The sequence below is a fragment of the Crotalus tigris genome, unplaced genomic scaffold (assembly GCF_016545835.1).
Source record: "Crotalus tigris isolate CLP2741 ecotype Arizona unplaced genomic scaffold, ASM1654583v1 scf7180000021160.8983255:1529534, whole genome shotgun sequence".
Classification (NCBI taxonomy): domain Eukaryota; kingdom Metazoa; phylum Chordata; class Lepidosauria; order Squamata; family Viperidae; genus Crotalus; species Crotalus tigris.
In genome coordinates, this window is record NW_024098373.1 from 177,486 (window position 1) to 190,424 (window position 12,939).

The window sequence follows — 12,939 nt, forward strand, 5'->3', positions numbered from 1 at the left end:
GGGGAAGGCCTTCCTGGATCAAGGCAGCAAAGCAGTTTGTGTTGTTTGTAAGAAAGCATCATGGATGTATCCAGAAGGTCACCAGGAGAAAGAGTTTGTTGCCCAGCCAGGTGGCAAGGCCTCCCAACTTCGGTTAACACTAAGCAGGTTAGGAGAGTGTTACTATCAAGAGGATAGGCTGTCAAAACCCCTGGGCTATAGTCTAGCATGTGAAGTCAGAACATGTTCTGGAAGAAGACAGTGACAAATAACTTCCGTTGTTTTTTCAAGAAAACATTGTGGGTGTAAATAGGAAGTCAGCAGGAGTTCCTCAATTCAGGAGAGCTATTAAAATACCTTGGTTTACCTGGAGGAAATGTAACTTTTTTGCATGTGCAATATGAGTGCCTCACTGACAACACTGGGAGTTACTAGGCAGGTTATCTCTTGTAGGAGGACCTGATGCAAAAATCCAAAGACAAGATGGCTTTAAGGAGATCCTTTTGCTGCCATTTCGTGATGTTTGGACGTTTGCTGTCCAGCTAATTAGCCCTTCATTTTCAAATATCCCTCACCACAACTCCAATAGGTTCCTTACAGCAGAAAATATAAAAACATGTTACTTTTGCTACTAGGAGAAATCTAATGATTTTCAATGCATGTGCTTTTTTCTCTAGACCAGGGGTGTCAAACTTGCAATGTCATGTGATGTGTCGCGACGTATCGTGACTTTTTCCCCAATGGGGTGGGGGCAGTTTTGGCGTGACGCATCCGGTCCATGGGCCGGCAGTTTGACACCCCTGCTCTAGACTGTAGGCCCGTGGTGGTGAACCTATGGCATGCATGCCACAGGTGGCACGCAGAGCCCTCTCTGTGGGCATGCGCACCGTTGCCCCAGTCCTAGGCCTTCAGCTGGGTTTTATAAAACCTTTTCGCTTTAGGCCTCCGCTGCCCTGTGCAAAAAAAAAAAAAAGAAAAAAAATGAAAAGGTTCAATCAATCAATTTCAACTTCTCACGAAAAAAAAGATCTTGCAAATTTTGATTGATTGATTGAACTTTTTAGTCCCACCCAGTCTGCCGTTACCACCACAGCCAGGCCCACTCAGTGGGCCACACCTATCCGGCACCCAATGATACATAAGTGGGTTTTGGGTTGCAGTTTGGGCACTCGGTCTCTAAAAGGTTCTCCATCACTGATATAGTTCATCTATATTGAGAAAGCTTTCGCCAAAAAGTATTTATGTTTAACAAGTGCCTGCCACAGTAAGTTTTTGCACATTACACTGAAGATGAAGGCTCTAGCTGTGGTTATTTAGAAAGCTGTCGGTGCAACCCTGTGCCTTGTAAATCACGACATCTGTTTAATTTTCTCTTTTAAAGTTTGGTTTAGTAGCCAAATAATTTCTTAAATATAGGGAAGTAAAAAACTTGATCACACAGCAGTGTCAATCACAGAAAACCAACTATGTAGATCAGCATAGATCAGACATGTCAAACTCGCGATGTCACATGATGTCACACGACGTATCAGAACTTTTTCCCCATTGCCTGCAATGGAATGGGTGCAGTTTCCTCGTGATGCGTCTGGCCCATGGGCTGGCAGTTTGACAGCCCTGGCATAGATAATACCAACTATCATTTGTATAGCAAATGATACATTTGTTAAGTATCATGTCTGAAAAGGGTTCTGTAACATCAGTAACTGACTTATTGGTTGGATTCCCGAGCAATTGCACTAAATTGGTTGCAATTTGCACTAAAACAATGCAGACTAGGGGCTCTGGGTCCTAAAGTCCATACATCTGGAGGGCACAGAGGTTGGGTCAGGATGAAAGAGCCAGGCCACAGAATGATTGAAAAGTCGCTCTCTTCTTAAAGCTAACATCTGGAGAATTCAAACATTCCTCTCCTCAGTCTTCCTGCTGAAGCAGATACTCAAACTGTAGACCTCAGTTGAGGCTTTTCAGTGTCATAGGGATGATAATCTTAGCATCGGTCTACTGTCTTGTTCCTTACATGCCAAAAATCTTCATTAATGAGTTGGGGGGGGGGGGAGAATGGAGGGGAAATGTGAGACAAGAAACTAATGCTAAACTGAAAAGTAAAAAAAAAAAATCTCCTGTTTTACCCCAGTAAAAAAAAAAATCTCCTGTTTTACCCCAGTAAAAAAAAAAATCTCCTGTTTTACCCCAATATGCTCAGAAGCTTTCCTTCTGAGCATATTAGCAATTCACTGAAGCTCCAAGGGAGATCAGGCTAGGTTCCTCTCTGCTGGTCTTCAGAAAAATTCCCAAACACTTAGTATTTCCGGGGGAATGAGGGGCATTCTCATGTTTTAAGCTGTGAGCCGTTTTATATTTTCTACTCTGTTGTTTCTGCCTGGTTTTCAACAGGATGTTTTATGGCATTTTAATGTGTGTGTGTGAGAGAGTTTATAAATGTAAATAAATACGTAGCCGTAGAAGTCCAGTGAGTTCTGTTCTGGATATATTAGATAAAGAGTTTACCATCAGTTTTGTGCAGAGAGGCTACAAAATTTTTTCTTCTTTTTCATCCACAGGGGTAAAAGTCTTCCGCAGTAGATTTCACCCTGTTATGTAGCTGTTGGTGATAAGAGTCTTATTCTGCCTTTAAAAAACAAAACAGCTGAAGTTGTTAACTTACTGGCCTGTCCTTTAAGGAAGTAGGGCAAAGCACAGAGGCCCGGTATGGGATAACTGAGAACTTAGTCATGTAAGTAGAAGGGGAATTTACCTATTAGGAATAGAATGTTCTGTGCATCTTTCTCTGCTGTTTACGCAGATGCTGTGGGCACTCCCACAGCAGAGGAAACCACAATCTTTAATGTGTTAAATTGCTTAGAAATCGACATCTTAATCCATTGGACTGAAGTGTATAAGAATAAAAGTCCAGTTCTAAAATCAGAATCATCAGTTGCACAGGGAGAAAAATTAAGAGATCTGTGGATTTATCCAAGTTGGATTAAACAATCTGTGGATCCCAACCAGGTACCGTAGAATCCTGCAGCTACGTTCCACTGAGCAGTTTTGAAAGCATCACTGGACTATGGGCAAGATTCCTCCTTGGTACCAGATGCTGTGTGGACATGCTATTAATAAGGTAAAATGAATTAGGATGATTGTGTGGTGGAAAATGTCAACAGCATATTGTGTGAGCCAGCTCTTCACATTTCGCTGTTAAAATGGTTTGGGGGAGACATGTTTTGTGAACACAGCAATTGTGTTTACTTAACTTGGATTAGCCCGTTTATGTGACCCTAATCTTACTGATTCTGTTACTCAGTGTTTCCATTAGATATCTTTAGAACTTCCTCTGTTTCCTTAGGTAATGAATGACCTTTCTTGGGATTATGCCATCCTTTTTCAAGAGGGAAATTTAAAGTTTAGAATTAGGAAGAATCTGGTAGCACCATTTCTGATTAGCACATTTGATTAAAAGGCATAAGCTTTTGTCTAAAATTCCACATGAAACTTATGCCTCTTAGTAAAAAAAATTAATCAGAAAAGTTTGTATATTTTAATAAAAACTACATATTTTAATGGAATATAATAGCTGGAAATGTTGCTGCCAGACTCCTGATTTTGTTTTCCTCTTTAGGCTACCACAGCTCTAATCAAACAGGTTTGTAGAAATACCAAAATAATAAATCATTCATTTAAAAAACCCTAAAAGGGCAGACAAGCCAAGAGATCCAAAATGGATTGGTACATTACCTAGCGATCAATGGTAGCTTAGTATCTTAGTGCCCTGTTTTTAGGTAGGAAGTGTTGAGGGAGAAAGAAGAAAGAAAACCAGAATTAATAATGGAAATAATTGATCTGCTTTATTTTTTTTTGCAGTCCCCAATGATCGTAGCTAATAGATATAGATTTGTCTCTTCTCATTTTATAATACATCAGTATTCAACCTTTGCAAAAAAAAAAAAAATGACATGTCTTTACATTTTAGACATTGCTACTTTCTTGAAAGGAAAACTGACAATAGAAGTGAAAAGGAGAGGCTAACCCAGTGCCCTGTATCTGAGATCCAGTAACATTTATTTACCATATCTGATTTTCTTATTTACCTTAGGAGTAAAGCATTTTCTGCCAAGGGTGGGTGCTTTCTTGGAGGAAACAGCAGTTTGCAAGGAACTGTTTTCATCAGAATGTGTGCCATAGATTGGGTGGGAGGTAATCTCCTCCCCATACAGTTGCCAGTTAAATGTATTCGCAGATGTAAAACCAATTTAATAAATGTATGATCACGAACCATCAAATTAAGGGGATGGGGACAATAGCTTCGTTATAGAGTCAAAATAATGCCCTCCTAACATTCTATTAACCTGTTCACTTAAGCAAATTAGATCAGTTACTGCATTCACAGGACAAGCTACGCCTCATTAATCTTAATTTTGGACTGCTTTTTAAATTTAGGGTGCTGTGAGGATCTGATTCAGAATTTAAAGCCCGTAAAGTTGGCTTAATTGAGTAACTAAAGTTAAATCCAGCAGTAGTATTTCATGTCCTGTTAAAGAATGAGTTAGTTCAAGATTTAATTGCAGCTGTCCAATTATACAGTCTGCTTAGGTCAGGGGTGTCAAAATTTGCAACATCACGTGACATGTCATGACTTTTTTTCCATTGCCAGCAATGGGGTGGGCGCAGTTTCGGCATGACGCATCTGGCCCTCAGGCCAGCAGTTTGACACCCTGGCCTAGGTCTATGGTGTGTTCTCTGTGGAGCCCCCAAGGAATCAAAAACTTGTGAGTGTACAAGTGGGGGACAATTCACTGAAGTTCTGTATGAGAGTTTTAAAAATAAATAACCAAACCAGTTCTGTATATCAGATCAATTTTGTGTGGGCTTTGCCGTGCTTACATCAAAGCCACTGTCTCCTCAAACAGACCTAGGCTCTGTGTAGAAGAGGAAGTGTGAAACTTGATTGAAATTCAGAGGGCAGGAAAAGCCAACCAGCCAACAATCCAGCGAACATCCTTTTGATTGTCAAATAACAATTTTGGTGCCAAAATCAACTTGGGCGACCAGATGCAAAGATGAACAGAACTCTTGTTCTTTTAGACTTGTTCATGCAGTCATTTTGCATGTTTCATTTGCCATGTGCGATGTGTGTATGTTAGGAAGGGGGAATTTGCTGGTACTCCTTTTTTTTCTTTTTGCAGTTCATAACTGGTAAAAAGATTTTTCTTGGCTCCCCGAGAGGCAAATGGATTGCTAGGAATATTGCTTTTCTGCTTAATAAAGATGCTTCTTTTTCATCTTTCTGCCCCTCCTCCCTTGCCCACATAGATAGGTATCCTACGCAAAGATATGTTTCTCTATAAACAGTTGCTTTATTGTTGCGTAGTGCTGTATGTGCCACTGCTGAAAAGTCCAAAGTATCTGGTGTTGCTGAACGTAGCCCAGTCTAATTAATTTATAAAGACTGAGTAATTAATTTGTAAAGTCCTTCAGCTTGCCCTCAAATCCCTTTTTTGTGAAGCTGTTCTAACCTGTCATGATTCTTTTGGAAATGCATATAAAAGAAAAACGTAGCATGCATTTGTTTTGTTTACAAAAAGACTCAACAAATAAATAAACGGGTAGTCAGGACTGCAGAAAGAATAACTGCAACCAGTCTGTCTTTTAGAGAAGACCGTGAGTCAGAAGGAAGGCTGAGTAGGGGGTTGGACTGGATGACCTCCAAGGTCCCTTCCAACTTGATGATGATGATATCTGCAGACCCCTCACATCCTGGACACAAACTGTTTCAACTCCTCCCCTCGGGATGGCGCTATAGGGCATTGAAGATGAAAAGAATTAGACCCAGGGACAGTTTTTCCCTACTCGGACCATCACTGTATTGATCACCTAATTTTCACAGTGTTGTCTAATGTCTGTGCATACTTACCCATGTAGTATGGCTGTAGTAGTACCATTATCCTTCTTATTATCTTCTTTACTACTCCGTCTTATTGAAATGATGATGATGGTGGTGATGATCATTATTTTAAGCCTTTGCATGTACGTAGAGAGCTTCTGCATCTTGGAGACAAATTCCTTGTGTGTCTAATCACACTTGGCAAAATAAAGTATTCAATTCTGTCCTGTTCTTGTGCTCTGCTCTACTCATAATCAAAAATGTAACAGATACCTCAAGAGTTGAAGCCCCTAAGGGCCAAATGTGGGGTGAAACAGCATTGTGTCAACGCTGCAAATATTGTATATTCTTGCTTTTGACAATATGCAGAATTGTCTGGTAAATATGGGGTTAATAAAGAGCAGAAGGGACGTTGGGGGTAAAGCCCGGGAAAGAAAGAGGAAGAAGACATTTGACCTTGACACTAATTGGATAGTGTGAGATATGAAGGCTAATTTAGGGAGGAAACATGCTGATAATTTAACTCAGTGTTTCTCAACCTTGATAATTTTAAGGCATGTGGACTTCAACTCCCAGAATTCCACAGCCAGCATTGCTGGCTGTGGAATTCTGGGAGTTGAAGTCCACATGTCTTAAAATTGTCAAGGTTGAGAAACACTGATTTAACTGCTCAGAGGAAGAGAACTTAGATCCTAGTATCCCTCCGTTGTGCCTGTGCCGACATTTTGTATCAATAAAAGACTTTTAGGAAAATAAATGCCTGGAAGTTCTTTGGAATGTTTCATTAGCCGGAACCACATCACATTGCTTCATGGCAATAGAGCGTGTACTTTTGGCAGTAAAGGGTTCCAAAGAGGGCATCCAGATAAGGGGTTCTGAAGCTGTTTTTGGTCATGCCTCTGGCATCTTTAAATATGAAGAGCAAGTGAACAAAGATCTCTGAAGCTTTCAGGGGAAAGTTCATTTTTTACCATATAATAGCATTTATTCTCTCTTGGTTTGCTTTGGTTAAGATTCCCATTGTGACTGCCTTTCTGTGATAGAAGTCACTGCTGATTTTCTATCTGGGAACAGCTGTTAAAGTTCTACATTCAAAATATGTCTACGTTGGCCCCTCCTGTCTTTCCAACATTGTTTCCTCTCCAGTTATGGTTGTCACACTCCATAAATCTTGGATTTATAAGTGGAATACTCAGATTCATGTGACTGCTTTGGAATGTTGAGTCAACTCTGAGTCAGCTTATTAAAAATGAGAGCAGTGGCAAAACAAACGAAGGCTATAACATACTAGGTTTGAGCATCAACTATCCTTTTTTCCTCTTGGGATGGTTGACCTAAAAGAGATAACAATAAATAATGCTAGGATCAACAGCTAGGATCAACAGTACCTAAAAGAGATAACAATAAATAATGCTAGGATCAAGATTGTTCCTTGGGAGCCAATATGAAATTTGCTACGTTTTATCTATGTGTGCTGTGTAGATCCACATACTAAATTATTAGGTTTATACTGTAGTGCAGTGGTTCTCAACCTGTGGGTCGGGACCCCATTTGGGGTCGAACGACCATTTCACGGGGGTCGCCAAACAACGCAGTCCGCCATTTTTTCCCCCTTTTCCTTAGCTGTGCTACTCCCTTTTATTCTATTGGCTTTTGAAAGCCAATAGAATAGACTCTCTTGAATAGAGTCTAATTCTATTGGCTTTCCAAAGCCAATAGGAATTGTCCAGGCTGTCTCTGCCCTGCTGAGCCCGCCAAAAGTCCCAGTCTGCAAACGGTGCTGCACCAGTTGAGTAGTCCTCGACTTACGACTGGTTGAGTAGTCCTCGACTTACGACCGGTTGGGGGGTCGCGGCATTAAAAAGGTTGAGAACCACTGCTGTAGTGTGTCACACAGAGATGGCCAATTGTACTTTATTCAAGGAATGATGGTTAAATCAAGTCTGGCCTGATGCATTGTGCAAATTCGTACTTTACAACTAGTGAGTTGCCTGAATATAATGGAAAAGAGGGTAAGATGGAAGGACATGTATTAACAGTGCTATTCTGCCTATTTTCCTTAGTATTTTTGTGACAGTCTATCACTGTTAAACTTGAATCAGTTTCTGTTTTTTCATCTTTTACCGTCCAAGAATTTCTAAGATCCCTCTCATTGATTCATTAAATAGCTTGATTCTTATATATTTCTAAGCTCTAGAATTTCCTTGTGTAGGAAGCTCATTCTTACTTCCTTAGCCTTCCTTAATTTTTGGAAGTTATGGCAGCTTTCTCTCTTAAGTAATCCATTAATATATACAGTACCTTATTGCAGTTGTTATTTGACTTTTTAAATATAATTTTTACTGAAGGTTTTAAAAGCAATAATAAGAATTCATACAAACTAAATGAAAATGAAAGAAAGAAATAATTGGAAAAGTTAAAAGTGCAATAAGAAAATAAAAAAGTGAAAGATAACACAGAAAGATATAAAGGTATAAAGAAATAGCTTCTGATATTCTTTACAGTAATTATAAGTACAACTATATTTTATCCTTTCTCTTTAAACTTGCATCCTGACTCTTCTTTTTTATAATCTGTCCTTTCTAATTGCCAAAACCATAAATCACCAGCTCCATTTTTTTTTCATTTTTACACAAAAAGTCCATTAGAGCTTTGCATCCACCACTAAATAATAAGTATTGCCCTTTCTCTAATCAAAGAAGTCAGTTTGTCCACTCCATCCAGTTCACCCTTAGTTTCTGGCATATCTTGAAAAGCTGACATGTACTAACCCAAGGGCAATCCTGCTTAGTTTTTTTGCTGTTGGCTAAGTCTTCTAGACCAGTGGTTCTCAACCTTTTTAATGCCACGACCCCCAACCGGTCGTAAGTCGAGGACTACTCAACTGGTCGTAAGTCGAGGACTACTCAATGAGTGCAGCACCGTTTGCAGAATGGGACTTTTGGCAGGCTCAGCAGGGCAGAGACAGCCTGGACAATTCCTACTGGCTTTTGAAAGCCAATAGAATTAGAGTCTGTTCAAGAGAGTCTATTCTATTGGCTTTCAAAAGCCAATAGAATAAAAGGGAGTAGCACAGCTAAGGAAAAGGGGGGGGGAAATGGCGGACTGCGTTGTTTGGCGACCCTCGTGAAATGGTCGTTCGACCCCAAATGGGGTCCCGACCCACAGGTTGAGAACCGCTGTTCTAGACCCTACTACGTGGTTGCAATGTAAATTCACTTTTGTGTTGAGCTTTACAGTACATTTACATAAAGACTGATAGCAAGACTGGTTGATAATGGAAAGTCCCGTTTTCCACCTCAGTTCCTGGTGACTCTGTAAATTCGTGTCGGCTTCTGGCAGCAGTTCAAAATTGGTTTGCCACTACCTACTTTTGGTACGCTTCTTGATTTCTCCTCTTGTTCACAACAGTGTTATTGCATGGAGGCTAACCAGCATGATCCTATTTAGCTTGTGAGGAAAGAAAATGTCAAACAGATGTTACCAACTGCCAAAATGTCAGCTTTCTTCTAGGCAGGATGTGGAGAGCACTAACAGGGTCTTATATTTGGCACCCGAGTTTCTTAGGATGAGATTTTCTGAATTACTTTCCACGTTTTTGAACACAAGTGGAATGCAAGAAGAACCCTTGCGTAAATTAGGAAGCAGCTCCTAGATTAGAGTGATCACATGTGTTGTCTCGAGCACATCAGATTGTATGTATAAGGATCACATAGAACTAAACAGTTGATCAGTAAAATAAAGGAGATTTGAAGAATGATGGGTTGTTAGAGCAGCCTTTCGCAGCTGGGTTTCTGCTGAACTCTAGGGTCCTGCAAGAGGTTGTAATTGGAAAAAAATAAACATTATTTTGGGTTCTGAGATAATTAATATTCTCTGTGGGCGACTAGGAACCAAACAAAAAGGATTGGCTAAGATGACCAAAATAAACAGTTCCACAGAAAAATACTCTCTTTTCAAAAGAGCATTGATAAATTATTATTGGATTATTATATATACATTTTACTGATCATTGTAACGTGCTGTAAGCTATAGATATAGGCTTGAGACCTGAAAATTATTTCAAGAGGTCATCTGGGGTAAAAAAAAGTTGAAAAGGCTGGTTGAGAAGGTAATTTAAATACCATTAAATACAACAAGGCTGCAGTGTTAAGTACCTATCGCTAGATGGATGCAGAGACCACAGTGAAGTGTAATTGCATTGTCCCTTCTACCTCCTTCCATCCATTCTCCATTTTTAAGCCTACTTTATAGACAGTTGGAGAAAGGTGCAGTTTGCTGTGTTTGTGAAAGCAGCATAAACTTTGTTGTGATGATATAATCCCTAGGAAATACGATCTAGTGAATATTAATAATATACCTTCTTAAAATGACATCTGGCTTCCGTGTGAACTGGTTCAATCCATCTTTAGAAGTGATGTTCTGATACAATAGGGCTACAGTATTATACCTAGGCTTCATTAATCCAGATTATCACCTGGATCAGGATTTCTTAACCTATGTTTCTGTGAGGTTGATTTCATTTCATTTTCATTAACCTTTGATGAAAATTTAGCTTTTCATTCAATAACTTATATAAGCAGCACAGTGATTTATGCCTAAATCTCAGACTAAAATTATGACACCCTAAAATTAAGGTATTGCTATTAATTTAATGGGGTAATAGATATATTGCTGTTATACGTGTTATTTTTTATGTATTTCGATAAACTGTATTTGAGGATAATTGATGTACTGTATAATATGGTCCACATGCATTTTATTTATGCATTTAAATACATTCCTTATTAAACAGGGGTCCCTTAGATTTCACCAGGTTCTTTAAGAGGTCCCTAGCATAAAAAGGTTAAGAACTCCTGACCTAGTATGACAGTTTCACTTTTCTGTATCACTGTTGCCACGTAATGTTTATGTGGATATTTGCAACTCAGATCTAATGGCCTATGATTTGCCATTTTCAGAGGTGAGGCTGCCGTTTTTTATGGCAGATTTATACAAGACTGTATCCCTAAAGGAACTGTCTATCATCTATTTTTAAAATTTCAGTTGTGTCTTGGCAATTCTGTGGACCAACTCCACATCTGCAGATTTTCACCTGTTTCTTTCAATTGTTTTTTGTTGTGGCTTGTGTTGGTTTTGATGGTGTCTAGGCACTGTGTTTTTTTTTTTCCTTTTATTGCTGATCACTTTGAGCATAACCAAGCATAACTGCCTTTTCTAATGAGTTTGTTCTCATGACATAGCCAAAATAAGTAAGATGGAATTTTATGATTTTTACCTTTTAGTAATATATCTAGTTTTATATGCTCCAGTTCTTGCTTGTTTGTCACCTTTACTACCCAGGGAATGTGCAGGAGCCTTCAACGTCATAGCTTAAGTGAATCAATTTTTTCATGGTCCAACTTTCACAACCATAGGTAACTATGGGAAACATAATAAAATGGATTAATCTGCGTTTAGTTGCCAAGCTGATGTTCTTGGCTTTCCATATTCTATTCATGCTTATCATTGCTGTGTGACCCAGTGTGATTCAACACTTTATTTCTGGATGGCATTCGCTGTTTCAATCAATCTGAAATCCTAGGAAATTCTTGCATGCATTTGATATCTTCACTATCAATTGTTATTTCAAATATTTCCATTCCTTGCAGTGGTCATGAGCTTGGTCTCTTTTGATTGTTCAGAAACAGGCCAACTTTCTTACTTTCATCTTTCATCCTTTCGATTGGAGGTGTCTGAGAGAAGAGTTGTGTCATCAGCATATTAAGGATTGTTGATGTTGTTCCTCCAATCTTTACTTCAATTTTTAATTCTTCAAGTTCCAGCTTCCTCATGATCACTTTGGTATGCATATTGAATCAGGAAGGTGAAAGAGTGCAATCTTGCGAAACTCATTTTTCTAGCATGAACCAAAAAGTATCTCCATATGGTGTTTGTACAGTGGCTTCCTGATTTGAGGCAGCATGACTACATCATGTTGGCCAGATGTGTTGGCACTTCTGGCTTCTAGGACTTTCCATAACTTGTCATTATCAATACAGTCGAAGGCTTTCTTGTAGCCATTAAAGCAGATGTAGATTTTTTAATATATATTCTTGAGATTTTGCCATGATCCAGCACGAATTTGCAATATGGTCACCAGTGCCATGACTCCATTCTGAAGCCAGCTTGATCATCTGGTACTTCCTTTTTGATGGCTGGTGCCAGATCTTAAGGAGAATCTGAATAGAGTAGAGTAGAGTAGAGTAGAGTAGAGTAGAATGGAATGGAATGGAATGGAACGGAACGGAACGGAACAGAACAGAACCTTGGAGGTCTTCTAGTCCAGTCCACCGCTGAAGCAGGAGAACCTATACCATCACAGACAAGTGATTGTCCAGTATCTTCTTAAAAACCTCCAGCACCCACTATTTCTGAAGGCAAAGCTGTTCCACTGGTTAATTGCCCTCACTGTTAGGAAGTTTCTCCTTAATTCCAGGTTGCTTCTCTCTTTGATCAGTTTCCAACCATTGTTTCTTGTCCTGCCCTCTGGTGCTTTGGAGAATAACGTGACCCCCTCTTCTTTACGGCAGCCTCTCAAATACTGGAATACTGCTATCCTGTCTTCCCTATTTCTTCTTTCTTTTCCTTTTCTTTCTAGGATGAGGAATGAGGACAATTTTGTGGTAATTGGAACAATCCTTGGAGTCACCCTTTATTAGCAATAGAATGAACACTGTTCATTTCCAATCTTGTGACCCTATGTTCATTTCCCAAACTTTCTGGAACAGGGCTGTGGTGGTTGTGGGTGATATGGCCTCAACAATTCTGTGAGGATGGTATCAACGTCTGGTCCCTTGTTATTTGTCAGTTGGCTCGTTGCCCAAATAACCTCCGGAAGGATGGCTGCTTCTGTTTCTGCTTCCCTTTCCTCATCATCCTGAGGAGGCTGGGCTGGCATACAGCTCTTCTTTATATTCTCGCCATCTGTCCTTGACAACTTGTTGGTCAGACAGCTCTTTCCCTTGCTTGCTTGTTTGTGATGATGCTTTTATGAGCAGTAAATGATTTTTGGATCCTTTTGACCTGCACAAATGGAT

The 12,939-nt window shown here is 39.5% G+C and overlaps 1 long non-coding RNA gene across 2 annotated transcripts in view; it reads left to right on the forward strand.

Moving 5' to 3' along the window:
- Window positions 1–1,062: 1,062 nt before the first annotated feature.
- The window catches only part of LOC120320082, a 123,697-nt gene continuing 111,820 nt past the window's right edge, over window positions 1,063–12,939 (forward strand). For both annotated transcript variants that reach the window (XR_005559894.1, XR_005559893.1), the window contains exon 1: window positions 1,063–3,100. This is a non-coding gene — a long non-coding RNA (uncharacterized LOC120320082). The remainder of the gene's footprint in view (window positions 3,101–12,939) is intronic.